The sequence below is a fragment of the Heterocephalus glaber genome, unplaced genomic scaffold (genome assembly GCF_053883595.1).
Source record: "Heterocephalus glaber isolate CG9 unplaced genomic scaffold, H.glaber_assembly_v1.0 deba00001781, whole genome shotgun sequence".
Taxonomy (NCBI): domain Eukaryota; kingdom Metazoa; phylum Chordata; class Mammalia; order Rodentia; family Bathyergidae; genus Heterocephalus; species Heterocephalus glaber.
Genome location: NW_028258467.1, coordinates 11,776,628 through 11,799,169, shown reverse-complemented (window position 1 = coordinate 11,799,169; position 22,542 = coordinate 11,776,628). Strand labels below are relative to the sequence as shown.

Sequence of the window (22,542 nt, the reverse complement as noted above, 5' to 3'; positions counted from 1 at the left end):
GGACAGATACCGGAGTCTCACCTCCCAGTAGGTGAACTCTCTGAGCAGCAGGAAGATCTATTCCTGAGCTCCCCAGTGTCCCCTGATGAGGGAAGAAATGTCCCTCCGGACACCCATGCTGTCTGATTTTGTACTTGTGCATGGGTCTGAACCAGGTACTGCTGATTCAGGGGGACTGGAGCCTCCTGGCCCTGATCTCCTATAGTTTTCTGGGCCCAAGTTCCATTTTCCTCACAGCAGTGTGCCATCCTTATCATATTTGGAGTGGCAGGCTTTAGCCCAGTGAATGCCTTTTTGACAGTGAAGGCAAAAGCCAGGTGGTAACTTATTTTCTCTGGATGTCTGACCTAGTGGCTCTGGGTCAGCTTGTAAAGCCCCTTTCATCTTGCAGTTTTTTCTGAGATGCCCCAATTTTCCACAGTTAAAACATTTTAAATCACTGTGTGTACCATGTAAATGTTGGGAGATGGCTTGAGCCATCAGAGCCACATTGTATGAAGGAGACCCAACATTTTGGCATGCCTTAATATATGCTCCAAGATCTTTAGAGGAATGAACAGGATTTATTGCCTGTTTGCAATCCATATTAGCATTTTCATAGGCTAGCTGTAAGACCAGGATGTCTGCTGCCTGGGAATTAGAAATCTGTCTCCTAACAGTTTGTTGTAATCTTGCTACAAATTCTGTGTAAGTCTCCACCGGCCCTTGCATAATTTGAGTAAAAGATCCCGTTGGCGCACCCTCAACTGGCACAGAACCCCAAGCCCTCTGCAGGAGGTCCTCTAGCTGGTGGAAGAGTAACACTGGGCAACAGGCCTGCCTGCTTAAATCTGAAAAGTCACCTGTGCCCAATAACATGTCGATAGTAACTTCTCTCGACTGAGCATCTCCCTGAACATTTTTTTTTTTTTTTTTTTTTTTTTTTTTTGGTACCAGGGATTGAACTCGGGTCCTTGCACTTGCAAGGCAGGCAGTGGAACCATTGAGCTAAATCCCCGGCCCAATCTCCCTGAGCATTTTTATGAGCCTGTTCCCTGATTAAAGAACGAAATTCCACCTCAAAGTGGAGATACTGAGCTGGGGATAGGCATGTTTTTGCAAGGTGAAAAACATCATGAGGAACCAGAGAATAAGTCTGAAGTACATTGTCCAACAAACCCACTGTATAGGGGCTTTGGACACCATTAGTTAGCACACCCTGCCTGAGGTCCTTCAGGATGATAAAATCAAATGAGGCATGAACATACATGTCCACCTCTGAGTTGTCAGGATCAGGCAAAACTGAGACAGGACAGCACAAAGGGTCTCCCACTGCCTTGCTCCATGTCACAGCCTTTTGCAGGGTACGGTGATAGGGAGTGGCCCCAGAAGAGGGCTTCACAAGAGGGGCAGCTAGACCTTTGAGAGATGGCTGGGGGGCTAGAGAGTTAGGGTCTTCCTCAGCACACTGTGGTGGTGAAGCAGAAGCCGCAGTGAGATGAAAGCAAACCGGAGAAGAAGCCGAACAAGGGGAAACCTGGACAGAAGAGTTGGTGGGGGGAGGGGTAGCCAAGGTTTCCTGAACTGACTGAGAGAATTTGAGAGCAGAGTGGACTGAGGCCCAAGTGGGGAGCGTTCTGGGGGAGAGACGATCACCCCTTCCCCGGGCCTCATGGAGAACAGTACTTACATGTTCCCATGTTATTAAGTTAGTTGTCCCTTCCTGGGGAAAAGATGGGACATACATTTGTATGTCTTTTAACAAATCTATCACAGCATCTTTAGGTACTGGGTACATAGCTTGCTTTAACAGCAACTTAAGTAATTTGGCAAAGTTATGCTGTTCTGTTGACAGAGACTGACCCATAGTTATAACTCAGCAAAGATAGAAAATTACCCCCATCTGGACACTCTTACCACCAGTGTCCCTCATCCGGGTCCGGAAATCGTCCTGGGAGATCTGTGTGTTGTCTCTTTTACTCCGAGTTTGTCTCACAGGCGAGTTCACTTGTGGATCTGATTCACATCCACGTTGGGAGCCAAATGTAGGGAACAGGGGAAGGAGACGTTACCAGAACCTCTGCAGTAAGTCCTAGTCTCCTGAGAGCCATGGCAGCACATGGTGAATTACAGGAAAGGTAGACAAAGGAGACTGAGAAGAAGCTGAGCTTTGGGTCTGATCAGTGCTGCTCTGGGTGGCAAAGACAAGAAGCCCTAGCTTGCAGCACCTTTTATTTAGTACATCCGAAGAAACAAATGTAACAAATGAATAATGTAGATTTCAGGATCGCATTGGGATGAACAAAGTGTAACAAAAGACTGGGTGGGGGAGGCAGAAATCTAAGAACAATGAGGAACTATGCAGATGAAGATTTAGTTCCTCCCAGGAACTACACAGATGAAGATTTAGTTCCTCCCAGGGTGTCTCCCACAGGTGTGGTCTTGTCCTGGAGCATTACAGCATCATGGGATCATTGAGATCTCCCTTGTGACCTGAGGCCAAAATGGAATTATGTCTTGGAGTGTTATAGCTGGCCTGTAGGCTGGAGAACTAGGCCTACTCAAATGATTTTTCCCTAGAATTATGTAGCATTGCTCCCAACACTAAGCCATTTTGGAAGCAAGCAATTAGCTGGGAGCAGTGGTAAGTTGGCCTGGAAACTGCCATGCCAACAGCAGTTGCATGGTGTTACCCTGTAATGTTCCCCCATTGCAGGAGATGAGGTAAAATGGGTGGAACACATTCTCTTTATTCCTGTGAATGGTTCTGAGCCATTTCAAAAGCACCTCATTAGATTTGAATGGCCATATGGTGGCCGGATACCACCTCCATTATGGGAGCTCCCTTGTGCCAGGTCAGAATCCTCAATGAGGTAGATGTATTTTGACAGATGTAAGGCAGTGGCATTTTCATGTGATATTTCCTGATCCATTTTGGAAGCATCCCATTAGCTGGGAGCATCCATAGTGTGGCTAGGATAAGGCCTCCTCTATGGGTATGGGGCATTTTGCCATGCCAAAATATTCCTCTGTGGCAGGGGATATGGTTAGGTGGATGGCATGCATTCTCATTTTTTTTAGCAATTTGAGCTATTTCAGGGTCATCCAATTTGCTGGGAGGGGCCGTAGAGTAGCCTGGAAGCCGCCTCCACTACTGGATTGCAGTTGTGAAAGGCCAGAATCCACCCCCTTGTTTATAGATGTATTCTGGCAAATTATAGGTAATCTCTTTTGTTCTGTGATTGTTTCTGAGCCATTTCATAAGCATAAAATTTGCTTGGAACACCTGTACATTGGACTGGAAGCCACCTCAACATCTGGACGGGGTAGTGCCATCCCACAATATTCGCCTGTGGCAGGAGATATGGTAAGGTGGATGGAACACAATCTGTTTTTTAATAGGATTGGTTCTGAGCCATTTTGGAAGCATCTCATTAGCTGGGAGCAGCCATCATGTGGCCTAAATCCACCTCATCTATAGGAGCAGGGTTATGCCATGCCAGGATCCTTCCCTGTGGTAGGAAATATGGTAAACTGTCTCAAACACATTCTCTTTTCTCCTGTGAGTGGTTCTGAGCCATTTAGAAGCAACTAGTTACCAGGGAGAAGTGCTACCTGGGTCAGAAAGCCACCACCCCTATGGGGGTGGTATTGTGCCATCCTGTAATATTCCCGAGTCTCAGCAGATGAGGTAAATTAGATGGAATGCATACTCTTTTTTTCCTATGAATGTTTCTGATCCACTTCAAAAGCAGCCCAATAGATTTGAAGGGTCATTATGTTGCCTTCATTCCACCTCCACTATGGGAGCTGCTTTGTGCCAGGCCAGAATACTTAAAGTGGCATTAGATGTATTATGTCAGATTGAATGCAAAGGCTGTTTTCGAGTGAGTATTTCTGATCCATTTTAGAAGCATTCCATTAGCTGGGAGCAGCCAGAGTGGCTAGGGTGCAGCCTCCTCTATGGGAGCGGCATTGTGCCATCCCAAAATATTCCAGTGTGTGAGGAGATGTGGAAAGGTGGATTTGGCACATTCTTTTCTTTGGTGTGAGCAGTTCTGAGCCATTTCAGAGGCATCAAATTAGATGGGAGCAGCCATAAAGTGGCTAGGATGTGGCCTCCTCTATGGACCCTGCATTGTGCCATCCCAAAATATTCCTCTGTGGCAAGAGGTGTGGTTAGGTGGATTGCACACATTCTCATCTTTCTTTTGAACAGTTCTGAGCCATTTCAGAGGCACCCAATATGCTGGGAGAGGCCGTTGAGTGGCCCCTAAGAAGCCTCCACTACTGGATTGGGGTTGTGCCAGGCCAGAATCCTCCCCCATGGCTGGAGATGTGTTCTGGCAGAATATACATAATCTCTTTTTTATGTGATTCTTTCTCAGCAATTTCAGAAGCATCCCATTTGCTTGGAACAGCCTCAAAGTGGCCTGAAACCCACCTCCACTTTTGAAGTTGAGTAGTGCCATCCCAAAATGTTCCCACATGGCAGAAGATGTGGTAAGGTGAATGGAATGCAATCTCTTTTCTCCTGTGATTGGTTCTGAGCCATTTTGGAAGCATCCCATTAGCTGGGAGCAGCTGTCTGGTGGCCCAAAGCCACCTCCACTATAGGAGTAGGATTGTGCCAGGCCAGGTTCCTCCCCGTGGCAGGAAATATGGTAAGGTGCATTGAACGCATTCTCTTTTTTCCTCTGAGTCATAAAAAGCCATTTTGGAAGCAAGCAATTAGCTGGGAGCACAGGTAAGTTGGCCTAGAATCCCCCACACTTACAGCACTGGCATGATGGAATCCAGTAATATTCCCCGATTGCAGGAGATGATGAAAGATGTATGGAATGCATTCTCTTTATTCCTGTGAATGGTTCTGAGCCATTTCAAAAACACCCCCATTAGATTTGAATGGCCATATTTTATCCCGGATACCACCTCCATTATGGGAGCTGCCTTGTGCCACGCTAGAATCCTCAATGTGGTAGGAGATGTATTATGACAGATGTAAGGCAGTAGCTTTTTTCGTGTGATATTTCCTGATCCAATTTGGAAGCATCCTTTTAGCTGGGAGCATCCATAGCATGGCTAGGATAACACCTCCTCTATCAGTACGGCATTGTGTCATCCCAAAATATTCCCCAGTGGCAGATGTGGTAGGTGGATCGCACACATTCTCATCTTTGAGCAGTTCTGAACAATTTCTGAGAAATCCAATTTGTTGGGTGAGGCCGTAGAGTAGCCCAGAAGCCACCTCCAGTACTTGAGTGGGGTTGTACCAGGCCAAAATTCTCCCCTGTGGCTGGAGATGTGTTCTGGCAAATTATAAGTAATCTCTATTATTGTGTGATTGTTTCTCAGCCATTTCATAAGCATAAAATTTGCTTGGAACAGCCATCCAGTGGCCTGAATGCCACCTCCACTTCCATAGTAGGGTTGTGCCATCACAAAATATTCCCCTGTGGCAGGAAATGTGGTAAGGTGGATGGATTGCAATCTCTTTTTTCCTGTGATTAGTTCTGAGCCATTTTGGAAGCTTCCAATTAGCTGAGAGCAGCCATAGAATGTCTAGGATGCGGTCTCCTGTATGTGTGAGCCATTGTGCCATCTCAAAATAAACCCCCATGGCAGGAGATGTGATTAGGTGGATTTCACACATTCTCCTCTTTCTTTTGAGCAGTTCTGAGCCATTTCAGAGGCATCCAATATGCTGGGAGAGGCTGTAGAATAACCAGGAAGCCACCTCTACTACTGTAGTTGGTTTGAGCCAGGCCAGAATCCTCACCCATGGCTGGAGATGTGTTCCAGGAAATTATAGGTAATCTGTTTTTTCTGTGATAGTTTCTGATCCATTTCATAAGCTTCGCATTTGCTTGGAACAGCCATACAGTTGCCTGAAATCCACCTCCATTTCTGGAGTGGGGTTGTGCCATCCCAAAATATTCGCCCTATTAGATTTAAAGGGCCTTGTGTTGGCCCGGAATCCACCTCTACTATGGGAGCTGCCTGGTGCCAGACTAGAATCCTCAACGTGGTAGATGTGTTTAGAAGGATTGCATGCATTCTCCTCTTTCTTTTGAGCAGTTCTGTCCCATTTCAGAGCCATCTAATTTGCTGGGAGAGGCCATAGAGTTGCTGGGAAGCCTACTCCACTACTGGAGATGGGTTGTGCCAGACCAGAATCCTCCCCTGTGGCTGGAGATGTGTTCTGAAATATTAAAGGTAATCTCTTTTTTTCTGTGATTGTTTCTGAGCCTTTTCATAAGCATCCCATTTGCTTGGAACAGCTGTAGAGTGGCCTGAATGCTGCCTCCACTTCTGGAGTGGGGTAGTGCCATCCCAAAATATTCCCCAGTGGCAGGAGATGAGGTAAGGTGGATGGAATGCAATCTATTTTTTCCTGTGATTGGTTCTGAGCCATTTTGTGAGCATCCCATTGGCTTGCAGCAGTGGTATGCTGGCCAGGATGTCGCCACCCCTATGGGAGTGGAAATGTGCCAACCTGTAATACTCCCAAATTTCATCAGATGAGGGAAATTGGACGGAATGCATTCTCCTTATTCCTGTGAATGGTTCTAAGCCATTTGAGATGCTTCCCATTAGATTGGAAGTGCCATAGGGCAGCGCAGAAGCCGTCTCCACTACGGGAGCTGGGTTGAGCCAGGCCAGAATGCTCAATGTGGCAGGAGATGTGTTATGGCAGATTGAATGCAATGGCTTTTTTCATGTGATTTTTTCTGATCCATTTTGGAAGCATCCCATTAGCTGAGAGGAGCCATAAAGTGGCTACCATGATGATTCCTCCATGGGAGTGGCATTGTGCCATCCAAAAATATTCCCTCATGGCAGCAGATGTGGTTATGTGGACTGCATGCATTCTCATCTTTGTTGTGAGCAGTTCTGTGCCATTTCAGAGGCATCAAAGTTGCTGGGAGAGGCCGATGAGTAGCTCTGAAACCGCCTCCACTACTGGAGTGGGGTTGTGGAGGACAGAATCCTCCCCTGTGGCTGGGAGTGTGTTCTAGATGAAATTATGCAATATCTTTTAACTGTGAGTCTTTATGAGCCATTTCCAAAGCATCCCATTAGCTTGGAACAGCCGTACAGTGGCCTGAAATCCACCTCCACTTCTGGAATGGGGTAGTGCCATCCCAAAATATTCCCCCATGGCAGGAGATGTGGTAAGGTGAATGGAACAAAATCTCTTTTCTCCTGTGATGGGTTCTGAGCCATTTTGGAAGCTTCCTATTAGCTGAGAGCAGCCACAGTATGTCTAGGAGGCGGTCTCCTCTATGTGTGAGCCATTGTGCCATCCCAAAATGAACCCCCATGGCAGGAGATGTGTTTAGGTGTATTGAATGCATTCTCCTCTTTATTTTGAGGAGTTCTGAGCTATTTCAGAGGTATGCAATATGCTGGGAGAGGCCGTAGAATAAACAGAAAGCCGCCTCTACAACTGGAATGGGTTTGTGCCAGGCCAGAATCCCCACCCGTGGCTGGAGATGCATTTGAGCAAACTATAGGAAATCTCTTTTTTCTGTGATAGTTTCTGATCCATTTCATAAGCTTCCCTTTTGCTTGGAACAGCCATACAGTTGCCTGAAATCCACCTCCATTTCTGGAGTGGGGTTGTGCCATCCCAAAATATTCCCCTGTGGCAAGAGATGTGGTAAGGTGGATAGAATGCAATCTCTTTTTTCCTGTGATTGATTCTGAGACATTTTGGAAGCATCCCATTAGCTGAGAGAGGCTGGCTGGTGGACCAAAAACACCTCCTCTATAGGACCAATTTTGTGCCATGCCAGGATCTTCCCCTGTGGCAGGAAATGTGGTAAGGCATCAAACGCATTCTCTTTTTCCCTCTGAGTGGTTCTGAGCTGTTTTTGAAGCAATCAATTAGCCTGCAGCAGTGGTTCAGTGGCCTGGAAGCTGCCACCCTTATAGCAGTGGCATTGTGCTAAACTGTAATGTTCCCCCATTTGCAGAGATCAGGTAAAATTGATGGATTGCATTCTCTTTACTCCTGTGAATGGTTGTGAGCCATTTCAAAACACCCCATGAGATTTGAAGGGCCTTGTGGTGGCCCGGAATACACCTCTACTATGGGAGCTGCCTGGTGCCAGGCTAGACTCCTCAATGTTGTAGAGGATATATTATGGCAGATGTAATACAATAGATTTTTTCATATGATAGTTCCTGACCCATTTTGGAAGCATCCCATTAGTTGGGAGCAGCCATAGATTGGCTCGGATTCAGCCTCCACTATAGGCATGGCATTGTGCCTTTCAAAAATATCCCCTGTGGCAGAAGATGATGTTAGAAGGATCACACGCATTCTCATCTTTCTTTTGAGCAGTTCTGATCCATTTCAGAGGCATTTAATTTGCTGGGAGAGGCCGTAGAGTAGCCCGGAAGGAGACTCCGCTGCTGGAGTTGGGTTATGCCAGCCCAGAATCCTCCCCCATGACTGGAGATGTGTTCTGGCAAATTAAAGGTAGTCTCTTTTTTTCTGTGATTGTTTCTGAGCCATTTCAAAAGCATTCCATTTGCTTGGAACAGCTGTAGAGTGGCCTGAATGCTGCCTCCACTTCTGGAGTGGGGTAGTGCCATCCCAAAATATTCCCCAGTGGCAGGAGATGAGGTAAGGTGGATGGAATGCAATCTATTTTTTCCTGTGATTGGTTCTGAGCCATTTCATAGGCATCCCATTAGCTGGGAGAAGCTGTATATCGGCCAGGACTCTGACTCCTTTTCTGGAGTAGGGAAATGCAATCCCAAAATTTTACCCCATTTCAGGAGATGTGGAAAGGGGTTGAAACTCAATCTCTTTTATTTTTTTTTTTATTGGTTCTGAGTCATTTTGTAAGCATCCCATTACCTTGTAGCGGTGGTATATTGGCCTGGATGTCGCTACCCCCACGGGAGTGGAAATGTGCCAACCTGTAATACTCCCGAATTTCATCAGATGAGGGAAATTGGATGGAATGCATTTGCCTTATTCCTGTGAGTGGTTCTGAGCCATTTCAGATGCATCCCATTAGATTGGAAGTGCCATAGGTTGGTGCACAATCCGCTTCCACTACGGGAGCTGGGTTGTGCCAGGCCAGAATGCTCAATGTGGCAGGAGATGTGTTATGGCAGATCGAACGCAATGGCTTTTGTCATGTGATTTTTTCTGATCCATTTTGGAAGCATCCCATTAGCTGAGAGCAGCCTTAAAGTGGCTACCATGCTGATTCCTCCATGGGAATGGCATTGTGCCATCCAAAAATATTCTCTCATGGGAGCAGATGTGTTTATGTGGATCGCATGCATTCTCATCTTTGTTGTGAGCAGTTCTGTGCCATTTCAGAGGCATCAAATTTGCTGTGAGAAGCTGTTGACTGGCCCTGATGCTGCCTCAACTCCTGGAGTGTGGTTGTGCCAGGACAGAATCCTTCCTCGTGGCTGGAGATGTGTTCTGGATGAATGTAAATAATATCTTTTATCTGTAATTCTTTATGAGCCATTTCTGAAGCATCCAATTTGCTTGGAACAGCCGTACAGTGGCCTGAAATCTTCCTACACTTCTGGAGTGGGGTAGTACCATCCCAAAATATTCCCTCATGACAGGAGATGTGGTAAGGTGAATGGAACACAGTCTTTTTTCTCCTGTGATTGGTTCTGAAACATTTTGGAAGCATCCCATTAGCTGGGAGCGGCTGTCTGGTGGCCCAAATCCACAACCATTATATGAGTAGGATTGTGCCAGGCCAGTTTCAACCCCCGTGGCAGGAAATGTGGTAAGGTGCATCAAATGCATTCACTGTTTTTCTGTGAGTAGTTCTAAGCCATTTTTGAACATGCATTTATCCTGGAGCAGTGTTACGTTGGCCTGGAATCCGCCACACCCATGGCAGTGGCATGGTGTAATCCTGTAATGTTCCCTGATTGCAGGAGATGAGGAAAAATGGATGGAACACATTCTCTTTATTCCTGTGAATGGCTCTGAGCCATTTCAAATGCACCACAATAGATATGAAGGGCGGTTAGGTTGTCCTGAACCCGCCTTCACTATGGGAGCTGCTTTGGGTCAGGCCAGCATCCTCAAAGTGGCATATGATGTATTATGGCAGATTGAACACAAAGGCAGTTTTTGTGTATTTCTGATCCATTTTAGAAGCATTCCATTAGCTGGGAACAGCCATAGAGTGTTGGTTCATGATAATTTTATAGATCAAAATTTTATTTTCAACACATAAAATGTCCATCATATATTAGGTGTTTATCTTTGAATTTCAGTCAGTTCATGTTCTTTTACCATATACCACCATATGACCTTGACAATTATGATTTGAAATCTCAGTATTTTTATAAAGATACCTTCTTTTAGAAATTATGAAAGAAATTAATGTACATAAAGCTACTTTGAAAAGTAAAGCAGAATACAATATGGTATACTATAAAAATATTGGTATACTTAATTTTATGTTTAACAAAAGTTAGACCATTATATTTCTCTGACAAGAAGATTGTCTAATCAAAAAATGTATAAAGGATTCTTTTTATACAGGATACTTTATGTTGAAAATAATTTTAACAACTGTATTTTTGGAGTCATTAGTAGTTATACCTTTTAGTATTGCTTTTTAAGAGCCACTCTTATCATTGAAAATATTTAAAAAGAGCATAATATAACCATATGGACTTTCAACTAGCTATGAGCTAATACTTATGTATATTGAGTTGATCCATAGGGGATTGCCAGAATTCAACATATTTTACCTACAAAAAGTGAACGATATTTATCAGTTCTTTTTTCTTTTTTTTTTCAGGTGACAGGGATCAACCTTGAGAACTTGCGCTTGTGAGACAGGCGCTAGAACCACTGAGCTAAATCACCGGTCCCATTAATTATCATATTGCCAAATATAAAATTGTAAAAGTGAATAAGAAAATAAAATTAATGTTCCATGGAAATAGCTGAATGACATAAACTGTTGATTTATAAGACAAATGAGAATGCACATTACCTCAAAATTAGAAGGAAAATTTAGAAATGATTTTATTCTGCAATGCAAATTTTAAAATATTTGTTCAAAAATATTAGTGTGATTTTTTTTTGTGCTGTTATCAATGAGTACATGTTACTTTTCAAAACACAACATTAAATATACAGTAGTTTGAAAGTAAAAGAATGCGTTTTATCTATAAATTACAACTCAGGTCCCAAAATGAGCTTCTCAAATCACTAACGTTTTTATGAAGGCATTTCTAGTTTGATACTGCCTATATCTTGCACCACAAAGGCCTCAGGGTGATGTCACCATGGCATGTCAACTCTTTGACAGTCAATGTCTTCAGTAAAACCCTCTGTGTCTTTCTCTGCCCCCATCTGAACAATAGTCCTATCTTCTTGCCCTATCTAAAATCCTGCTCTATCACAAAGTATACTGCTTTTTTAGCCTTCTAGGTCAAGTGCTGTTTTCCTTCCCACATTCCCTCCTCCTACTAGACCTAGAAGTGCAATAGCTGTTGGAGTTTTTTCCTCAGTGGCCACTTCTGGGTCCTTTTCCTGCCCAACTTTCATAAAATAACTCACCTTTTAATCTTCTGTCATTAGATTATATCACCTATTAATTTTCCTTGTTTTATCATATAACTAATTCTCTGGTAACTTTAATCTGCTATTATTTTCCATTTGTCCCACTCGCTTTTCATTCAACAGGACACTTGTCTTAATTCCTGATGACTTTACAATATGGGTGATCATTTTTATATCGAACATTTAAAATCTGTGATCTCCTTTTCAGTTTTACTCCAACTTTAGTAGATAATTTAAATATACACCTCTCCAAAACCTCAATTTCAAAATGTTCACTATTTAAGCCACTATTCAGGTATGTTTTGCAGCACTACTCCAACATATTTTCCACTCTCCTAAACCTCTAAGACAAATAGTGAATTCAACTACTTTTCATTGTCATAGGAATCCCTTATCCATGGCATTGCTGCAGTTTTATTTTATATTGGATTCTGAAAGATTCATGATGTATCAGCAAAATTATTCTCATATTATTTCTCATTTCCTGTTGTACAATGTTCATTTTGACATCTATGCTGATTTTAAAAGACCATTAAATAAATCTAAATCTCCAGTTAATCGACACAATTATACAAGAAGAGTCTTGGGGAGGGGCGGGGATTTAGCTCAGTGGTTTCGCTGCCTGCTGCGCAAGCACAAGGACCCGAATTTGAAACCAAGGACAAAAAAAAAAAAAAAAAAAAAAGACAAAAAACAAAACAAAACAAAAGAGTCAAAGAGTCTTGGGGAAAATATGTGACCAAGACAGTTAGCTTTAGATTAAATCTCAGAAGATAAGCATGGTCTCTTAATGCTATATGGAAATAGCATTACATTTATCAAGTCTGTTGAATATTCTTTTATTATCAAACATGAGGATTCATGCTTTTTCCGCTGTCCTCAAATCCAAAATATTTTCTAATTTCTCCTATTCCCACCTCAGAAAAACAAATATGAAAAAATGAGTATTCTCACAAGTGAATACAATAGTCTAGGTGTATACTTACCCTTATTGCATGCCTTCCTTCCTTTTAGAACATATGTTCTCTTCTTTTTGCTATCTTAGTTTAATTCTTATAATTGGGCACATTAGTTCCATCAACTACAATGACCAACTGGGAGGGTTAAAAACCTGTAGGTATATTAGAAAAGAGTTACAGAGAATAGAAATCCAAAATCAAGTTTTCAAAAGAATTGTTTTCCTCTGGAGCCTCAGAGAAGTATATGCTATATGACTCTCAATCATATCTTCTGGCAGTTTCTTGCAATTCTTATCATTTGGCTTATGGATTCATCATTCCAATCTCTGCCTCATTCTCTCTTAGTCTGTGTCTGTATTCAAATTTCCCTTTCCTTATAAAGCACCGCTAATTGGATGAAGATATAACATAAGGCAAGTATCACAACATTTTATTTGATTATATATTTATTTATTTATGTCTTTATTTTTTTTGGTACTGGCGATCAAACTCGGGCCTTTCTGCTTGCAAGGCAGGCGGCAGAACCACTGAGCTAAATCCCCGGCCCATGACCTCATTTTAAATTGATTACATTTTTCAAGATTTAAAGACACTCTTTCCAAATAAGGCCACGTTCAATGATGTAAGAAAAATGAAAATACTACAGGTTCTTACTCATTTGTGGGAGCAAAGATGAAAGTTTGATCCTATAGAAGTAAAGAGGAGAATAAAGTTCAATATAAAATAAGAAGTCAGAAAAATTAAGAGTGGTTGGAGACTGGGTATACAATACATTTACATTGCGAGGAATAGTTATGTCAGTTGTGTTGTGGTTAGAACTCTAGACTAAATATTTTATTATCTGTTAAAAACAACTAAAAGATAAGCTCAAGTATCATATCACGTAGAAATGATAAATATATGAAGAATAGAAATGCTAATTACTCTGATTTGTTGTTATATATTGTATGCATATAGCACATTATTATTTTGTATTCTATAAACATATCCAAACATTTTGTGTCCATTAAAACTTTCTTTAAAATATTGAATGATATGCAAGATAAAACAAAGACAGTTGGCTTTCAGAAAGGCATACTAAATGCTTTCAAAGATTTGTTTCAGAAGAAACTGGGTAAGGAGAAATTAAAGTAGATATGTACACAGGAAATAAGGTGAATATGGGATACTTCCATCTAGATTATTGGGCACATTTTAAATAACATCATCTGGTAAAAAGCAAAGCCAAGGAAACCGTATTTATTTCTCACACCGCTACTCATAGGAAATCCATAGAACTCTTTCAGGGTTTTGCTGAGTAGGCTATTTTGGGAATCAAGAAATAAGGAAATGATAAAATTTTGATTGCCAAAACCTGTGCTTAGAAATTTGAAAGTATTTCTTTACTAAAATTATAAATTATCATGTCATATATATATATATCATAAAATAAAACATATGCTAGAAAAATTATTCAATGAGATTTGAGTTTAAAAGAGTGTAGTACTTTTCAATTTAAAATGTGATAAAATCTCAGTGACATTAACGAATGAATTCTAATGATTTATTTCTTCTGGGGTCTGAAAGTTGCACTGTGAGAGGTCACATGGTACACATATAAAGAAAAATTGCTGTCTATCTGCCAGAAGAGTTTTCCTTTCCACAATGAAAATATTCACTTTTACAAATTCCAGCCAGGCAGAATTTGATAATTTGTTCTAGCTCAGCTCTGTCTCTATAACTTTATATAACTATATATAGCTAGATAATAAATCTAAATATTAGTTTAATAGACACTTTTGCTTTATTCAATTTACATATCAGACAATATGACACATTCAAATGATCTTGGGAAAATATTACTAAAAACATATGCAATATTTTAGGGGAAAAGCCTGAATGTGAAGAAAACGTACTGGATGAAAGCTGTTCTTTGTAAGGGAGCTATTTATAGTATTCTAGTTTCCTTATATCTCATAAATTTTCACATTCACCAAGGCCCATACATGTACACATACCTGTGGACAAACATACGCACCAAAAACTCATGTAAAAATAGGGTGACATAAAATAAATAATTACTCTTATCAGTTAAGCCAAAAAATAATTGCCAGAATCTCTCAGAACAAGATTTTACAACATAAACACATCCACACTAAAATGTAACTGCTCTGTGTTGCCCTTTAAATTTTGTACTTCACAATCTCTTTATGACATCATACCTCAACATCACCAGGGTGGACATATAATGCTGAAGTTCTGGCCACATGTAAGAAGAGGAAACGTCCCTTCCACTGCTGTAAGTCTTCTGTGTAATACCTTTTAGTATTTCTAATGACTACCAGCTCTATTTAGTTATATATTTATATATTTTAATATACAGAATGTTGGTTCATGATAACTTTAGAGCTCATAGAGATCAAAATTTTATTTTAAACATATAGTATGCCCATCATATATTAGATGTTTTTCTGTGAATTTCAGTCAGTTTGTGTTCTTTTACCGGACAATGCCATATGACCTTGACCACTATCTTTTTGAATCTCAGTATTTTTATAAGGATATCTTCTTTTAAAAATTATGAAAGCAATTAATGTACATAAAGCTACTTTGAAATGTAAAGCAGAATACAATATAGTAAGATTGTGGTATCCTATAAAAATGTTGGTATACTTTATATTATGTGTAACGAAAGTTCGACCGTTATAATTTTCTGACAAGAAGACTTGTCTAATCCAAAAATGTATAATGCGTTCCTTTTGTATAGGATCCTTTATGTTGAAAATAATGTCAAAAACTGTTTTTGTGGAGTCACTAAAGGTTAGACCTATCAGTATTGCTTTGAAAGAGCCACTCTTATCATTGAGCATATTCAAAAATAGCAAAAGGTAACCCACACAGACTTTGAGCTAGCTACCAGCTACTACTCTTGTATATTGAGTTGATCCATAGGTGATAGCCAGAATTCAACACCTTTTACCTAGAAAAAGTGAAGCCAAATTGGCCCGGGGATTTAGCTCAGCTCTTTTTACCAAAAAAAAAAGAAGTCCAAGTCCAAATCTACATCTCCAGATGTGGATATAGATATGTATCCAGATATTGTACAGCTCCACTTGAATGACTGTCCCAGAAATACCTCAAGTGTAGTGTCTTTCCTCTGAAACCAACTTCTGTATTTCCCACCAACTTCTGTATTTAGCACCTCTGTTTCAACCAGCTGTTCAAACCAGGAAATTAGTATTTTGACTTACAGATCTCGATGATATTGCATAGGTAAATTTAAATTTACTTATAATCTATCCCGTACTCCCTGCTACCATTGAACTAACTTGGGTTCCAAATCTGTCTCCCTTAGACAATGAAATTTTCATTTTAAGCCAATGGGCTCTTCCACAGATATTGTGATCATCTGGACTGTCCAGAGACTGTGCTGGGTGTCACAGCTGACCCATGCAAATCGCGTTACTTAGGAGCTGCGGGCTGATGTAGGGGTCACTGCGCAGTGATCCCCCCTGAGGATCTGTTACAAATATTAACATCTTAGAAGCTTTGAGCCTTGCTCAGCTCTGTGTCCCCCACACTTCTTTGAACAGAGAGCCCTCTTCTTAGATGACAGCTACTAAATCCTTAGCTCCATATTCTACAAAACACACAGGGAAATCCTCATGAGAAGGCATGTAAAGGTTTCTTCCAAGGATTTCTTATATTTATTTCTCTGGGGATGCCCTATTTTGCTAGACTCTGTCTATGAATAAGCTGTATTTATTAATATAAGACTATTAATACCTGATTTCCCCCATTTGAGTCATCAAAGATGCATATAACAATACAGTGTCTGTGAAAAGTGCTGTGGTAGGGGTAACAAATGCCAAGAAGCACTGATTTAGATGAGGGTGACAGTTAGGCCTCCTAGAGGAGGTGATATCTGAGCTAGGTTCTGAGGGATGAATAGGAGTTTCTCAGGTAAAAGGTTTCCTGGCAGCTGGGATAGCAGGTGGAAAGGCACAAATGTATGAATCTGATGGCTTTGAGAAGTGCGGTGATAATGGCTGTTTCATTTAGATTTTGTTCTTTGCCAGGCACTGTGCACATGACAAGCCTATGAGATAATTTCCATTATCCTTCCTTTACCCCAGTGTTTTGTTTTGCTATCACAGATGAAGACACAGCCCCAGTGAGATCTAGTGACACTGCCACAGTCACACTGCAGCTGGAGCTGGGTATTCAAGCAAGCCTGTACGACACAAAGGCCCATGTGCCCAACCCCTGAGCTACCCTGCAGTGAAGTGCAGAATAGGTACATATCAAGGGCCAGCAGAGGTGGGCTGCCAGGTGGAAATACTTGCCTTTTGATCTAAGGAGTTTGAAGATTATCCAAAGGCCTCAGGGAACTACTAGAGGATTTTAAGTAAGATGGGGACGGTGCATCTGAAAGATCAGAGATGGTACAGGGGAGGATGGAAGTAGACTAAAACTAGAGGCAGGGGGATCAGCTGGAAGATTCCAATGGGAAAATACACCAGTGTTTCTCAAAAAAAAAATTTTTTTTGTTTTGTACCGGGGATCGAACTTGGGATCTTGCGCTCTGCGAGACAGGCAGCGGCACCACTGAGCTAAATCCCCAGCCTAGTTTCTCAAATTTTAATGTGTTAAAATGTACTTTCTGCTCTAGGTGGTCTGGGGCAGGAGCCTGAGATTCTTGGATGTTTCCAAGTGATGCTGAGGCTGCTTCCATGGACCACACTTTGAGTAATAAGTTTCTGCATGAGAAACTATGGGGGCCTGGAACGACCAAGGGCAAAGGAATCCGAAGGATGGCCTGAGGTTGTTCTGTGGCTCAGTGGCAAAGCACTACCTAGTGCACGAGGCCCTGGGCTTGATTCCCAGAATGCCATCACAGGCAAACAAACAAAACAAAAAAGGAAGGGATTGACTATATAGGTATAAAAGTGATGAGACTTATTGAGAACGCATCATACACAGCCACACTGAGTTGATATACTCCTGTCATCAGCCATAAAGAAGGAATGATTGAATTAATGTGTGCAACTCTGTTTTACAATAGCTTTTTTTTTTTTTTTTGGTACCAGGGATCAAACTCAGGACTTTGCACTTGTGAGGCAGGCAGCAGAACCACTGAGCTAAATCCCCAGCCCTTACAATAGCTTTTTGAAGGTAACTCTTGGTCTCTTCTATTACTTTTGAGGACCTACAGAGATATTAAGACCTTCCGATTAAGAGCACAGTAAATTTGTTTGTTTGTTTATATATTTATTCATTTATTTATTTTTGGAGACAAGGTCTCGCTTTATGGTTCAGGCTGACTTTGATCACTACATATCCCAGGCTGGCCTTGATCTCACAGCAATCCTTTTGCCTCAGCCTCCTGAGTGCTGGGATTACAGATGAGTGTCATTACACCTAGCTCAAACACAGCAAATGTTTAGAAGCATAAAGTAAAATAAAATGTAACCTTTATTTGGCATATACCAGTTACTCCATGCTTCAGTACATGTTATTCCTTCTCCTGGAATAGCTTTACACACACACACACACACACACACACACACAATGTGAGTTGATCATGTCTTCTTTTGTAGCACTATTACATCTTTTGTATGCCTCTTATTATACTGCACTGGGAATCTCAGAAGCTCAATCATACACAGAGTGTGAATTTTGGAGTCAACAAATCACCTCAAATCATCAGCTCTGTCACATATTGGCTTGATGATGAAAGCAAAGACATTTGTTTCTCAGTTATAAAAACAGTGATGAGCTGTGTGAACCCTTTAAGATGCTTTCCAAGCCAGGTGTGGTGGTCCATGCCTGTCATCCCAGCACTCGGAGGCTGAGGCAGGAGGATCGCTGCAAGTTGGAGGCCAGCCTGGGCTACATAATGAGTTCAAGGCCAGCCTAAACTACAAAGTAAGACCCTGTCTCAAAAAAAAAAAAAAAAAAAAAAGCTTTCCTTCAAGTAACTAAAAACCTACCTTACAGTGGCTTAAACAATAAAGGGAAACCATCAGTTCCTGCAATAGAAATGTCCAGAAGTACATCAGACTTTGGGCACAGGCTGGTCTATAAGTTATGAAATCATCAGGGTTTCTCTAAGGTATTTTCAGTGATATTCGCCATGACTTTTATGGCAACAAACATGGTTACAACAGTTCTGAGCCTTACATTTATATTAATGCCTCTAATCAGAAAATAAGAGGTGACCTTTGTCCTCATTTCCCAAGCACAAATTAAGAGATTCACTCTAATTGGACACATGTCGATCACCTGACCATTGCTGAACCAATCACTGTAGCCAGGGTTGTGAAATGCACTGATTGGCTTAACTTTTGTCATGTGCTCCACACCTTGGGACCAGGGTAGAGTCTCAGGTTCAGGAAGATTCTCTCCAAACAGTAACTGGGAGCAGTATGGAAGTGGGTGGAGAAACTGATGCCAGGAAGCCATCCAACAGCTACTCACTATGCCACATCAATTACATTATGTAAAGGGCGTGGCACGGGACCTTGCCCAGAGATAATGGGCACACAGTCAGTAGGAGCTGTAATTATAAGTCTGTCAAGTAGATCATAAGGAAACTGGAGAGCACCTGCTTGGTCTTATTCACTTGGGAGTCACTGCTGCCAAGCACGGCACCTGAAATGGCTTAAGTGTTCATTTGCTGGTGATTGAAATAAAAAGTGACAAGGTTTTGATACTTCTTTCAACAACAGCAAGAGGACTGCATGGCTTCAGCTAATATGAAAACAACAATAATACAATAAATAATCTGGATGTAGCTAAATTATAGCCTAGGGCTAAAAATTGGGGTATATTCCAGTACATATTTTAGGAATCTGCTATAATTTTCAGCCAATTCAGAAAAAAAAATTGTTGTGTAAAATGGCATGGTCTATTTTGCCTGAGAGCAGAAAAGAACAAAACTGTCTTTTTCTTCCTCCTACCTTAAAACTATTTAAGAAATAGCCTCTGGAAATGCAATATAAGTGTTCCATACTAGATAGACAAATAAATAACAAGAGTGAAGTTTTCATTTTGTGGATCTTAAGAATCAGTCTCTATTAAGAAGATACAGTCAGTATTTTGTATGCACAGGGTCTACGTTCATAGATTCAGCCAACAGAAGGTGGAAACTATTCCAAAAAGAATTGCATCTGTACTGAACATGCACAGGCTTTTATTATTCCCTCAACAAGAAAGTATAATAATTATTTAGCATGTATACTGTATTGGATAGTATAATTAATCTGGACATGATTAATGTATATAGGAGGATATCCATGGGTTATATCCAAACATTACACCATTTTATAAAAGGATGTTGGGCATTTTTGGATTTTGTTATCTATGGGGGAGTCATCCTAGAACCAACCACCAGGGACATTTGTACTATAATTGGTCCTATTATGTGCCAGGCACTGTCCTTCAAGCTTTCACATATTTTATTTTATTTTATCCTGACAAAATTGAGGCTGAGAAAAGTTAAACTCCTAAACTGCATTATAACAGCAGACTTACAGTCCACGGTGTGGCCTCTCTTAGTGGTGTGGCAAGATCAGGCCAAGAAGAATCGAGAATGCACCCTGAGGTTGGAGGCAAGTTTATTATGTGGGTGGACTGATCGGGGATTTCTCCACAAAGCGATCAGCCCAGAGCTGGCAGTGAACAGGGTTTATATGGATTAAGGGAAGGCGGGTGGGGATACAGAAGCAAGGCATTTATCATCAGTTCATTGGTTGAGGAAGTTACATTTATTGATGATTTGATACATGATTTGATAGAAAAGTACACTGGATACAGACACTTCCTGAGAACAAAGGACAGTAAAAGAGGACATGTGTTAGGTGTGGGAGGGGGTATGAGTTGGGGTGGCTCTTTGTCAGTTAGTTAGGTCAGCTAGTGGTAGGAGAAACCTTTTTTGCTCAAAAATCATTTTCCGGCTCAGTATACACTTGTAATCCCTGCCATGTGGGAGCCCGGGGCAGGAGGATCTCAAGTTGGAGGCTACCATGGGTAACTTAGAAAGATCCTATCTAAAAATAAATTTTTTGAAAAAGAAAGTGGGTGGTAGGGGCTAAGGTGTCACTCAGCACTCCCTGGATTCAAAACAAAACAAACAAACAAAAACCTAAGGTCCTCAACCAGATGATACAACTGGTAAACAAAGACCAACGCACTAAGAAGCACATGCCTCAGAATCACTTTTCTTGTTATTAGTAAAGATTTCCTTGTGTAAACCTTGGGGACTCTACAAGGGAAATATTGGATTACTGTAATATGACTCATCAGCCCAATTTAATATTATCTATTCATTATAACATAATGATGCTTGCACAACTGAGAAAATGCCATTGCATTTCTCCCTCTGGTTCTGAAGCAGCTGCACATACATCACAGAACTACAGACTTGGCTAATACGTGACCTATATACGCAATCGACATTAAGAAATTTTTTAATCACTCAGTATTTTGGGGTTGAAAATGCGTGATCTTATTTTGGTCAGCGCTAGCATCTAGGTAATGCTGACTCAGAGGGAAAACATGCAAAGTGGAATAGAAATCTAGCTGAATCACTCTACAACATCAAATGTTACTACTATTAATATAATGTGCTAAATAATAAGACAGAATTAGACCATCTCTGACCAACAGGTTCATGATTACACAAGCACACAGATGTAAGGAATATCATCGTGCGGCAGATGGCGCCACCACTGAGCTAAATCCCAGGCCCAGGAATATCATTGCAGTATGCATTACCACCACCACTTCCTCTTCCTCCTCCTCCTTTTCTTCCTCTTCCTCCTCTTCTTCCTCTTCCTCTTCTTCTGCCTCCTCTTCCTCTTCCTCTTCCTCTTTTTTGGATGGAAGCCAGGGCCTATGCAGGCTAAGTGCATGCTCTAAGGCTAAACTATACCTCCAGCCTCATTCTGTTATAAAACATAAATTATTGCTAGTCATTATCAGCCAAGCTTATTAGTAGATGTGTAATCATTTGTTCAATGCCACCAGCATACCAAGGGTTGCAAACTCAGATGTCTACAAGGGAGATAACAGAAATGAGTATGCTGGGTAGACAATGGGAGGTAAAATCAGAACTGTCGTGGAGGCAGCAGATTCATGTCAGATACTGTAATACAGGACATAATGGAAGACTACAGCAACTAGATGGCCTGATCTTCCCAGTTTTGAGATGACACAGACTCTAGTTTTTAATATAAAATTTCCCAAGCCTTCAAACCTTGTGAATGTCATAAAAAACACACTGTGGATTGTTAGTTTACAACTACGAATCTAAAATGTCAGAGCAATTTCATTGTTTTGGCCATAAAAAGGATATAATGTAGACAAAGGAAGCACCCAAACCTAGCTTATTCTGTATATGAGAGTTCACATCTCACTGACATCCAAAATGATACCCAGAACACTAGTTTTCATGAAATTGTTGATCCTCACACCTCATAGTCTCACACCTAGCCCAGCAATGTGAGCTACCTTCTTAAGAAGCATTTGCTTGGGGCCAGGGATTTAGCCCAGTGGTTCCACCGCCTGCCTTGCAAGTGCAAGGACCCAAGTTCGATCCCTGGTAGCAAAAAAAAAAAAAAAGCATTTGCTCCTCGAGTTTATATAAATAAAAATAAATAGAAATCTTAACAAATGTTCCATTAAGAAAATATTTAGCTCAGGAGGCTCCAATCCTTGAATTACCAGGGACTATTTTTGTCATTTTCCTCCAGTAAAAGCTCTGTTTTGAGAGACTTATCCTTCTAAATGAATGTATTCAGTAATATTTACTTTTAATTAGACTAAGACAAGGGTTACTCCTGAGTTGCTATGGCTCCAGCTGGAGGTCTACACCATCATATCATGGGTAAATATTTGCTTCAAAATGTTGAAAATATAGCAGTTCTGGAATCACTATTTTCACAAACCTCCAAAGGGTCTGGAAATCTCACCAATTCATTTCTTCAGTGTAAATTTCAGGGAGGCTGTTTTATTATTACCTGTTCAGCACATATTCAGTCCAAG

General features: G+C 41.1%; 1 long non-coding RNA gene across 6 annotated transcripts in view; it reads left to right on the top strand.

Annotated features, from left to right (window-relative positions):
* LOC110345769 (uncharacterized) overlaps window positions 1–22,542 on the top strand; it is a 57,322-nt gene that overhangs the window by 22,507 nt on the left and 12,273 nt on the right. For 3 of the 6 annotated variants that reach the window (XR_015447929.1, XR_015447931.1, XR_015447930.1), the window contains 3 exons: window positions 4,368–9,443; window positions 10,788–14,794; window positions 16,653–16,792. This is a non-coding gene — a long non-coding RNA (uncharacterized LOC110345769). The remainder of the gene's footprint in view (window positions 1–4,367; window positions 9,444–10,787; window positions 14,795–16,652; window positions 16,793–22,542) is intronic. The other 3 variants (XR_002389371.2, XR_015447933.1, XR_015447932.1) reach the window with 3 other exon arrangements.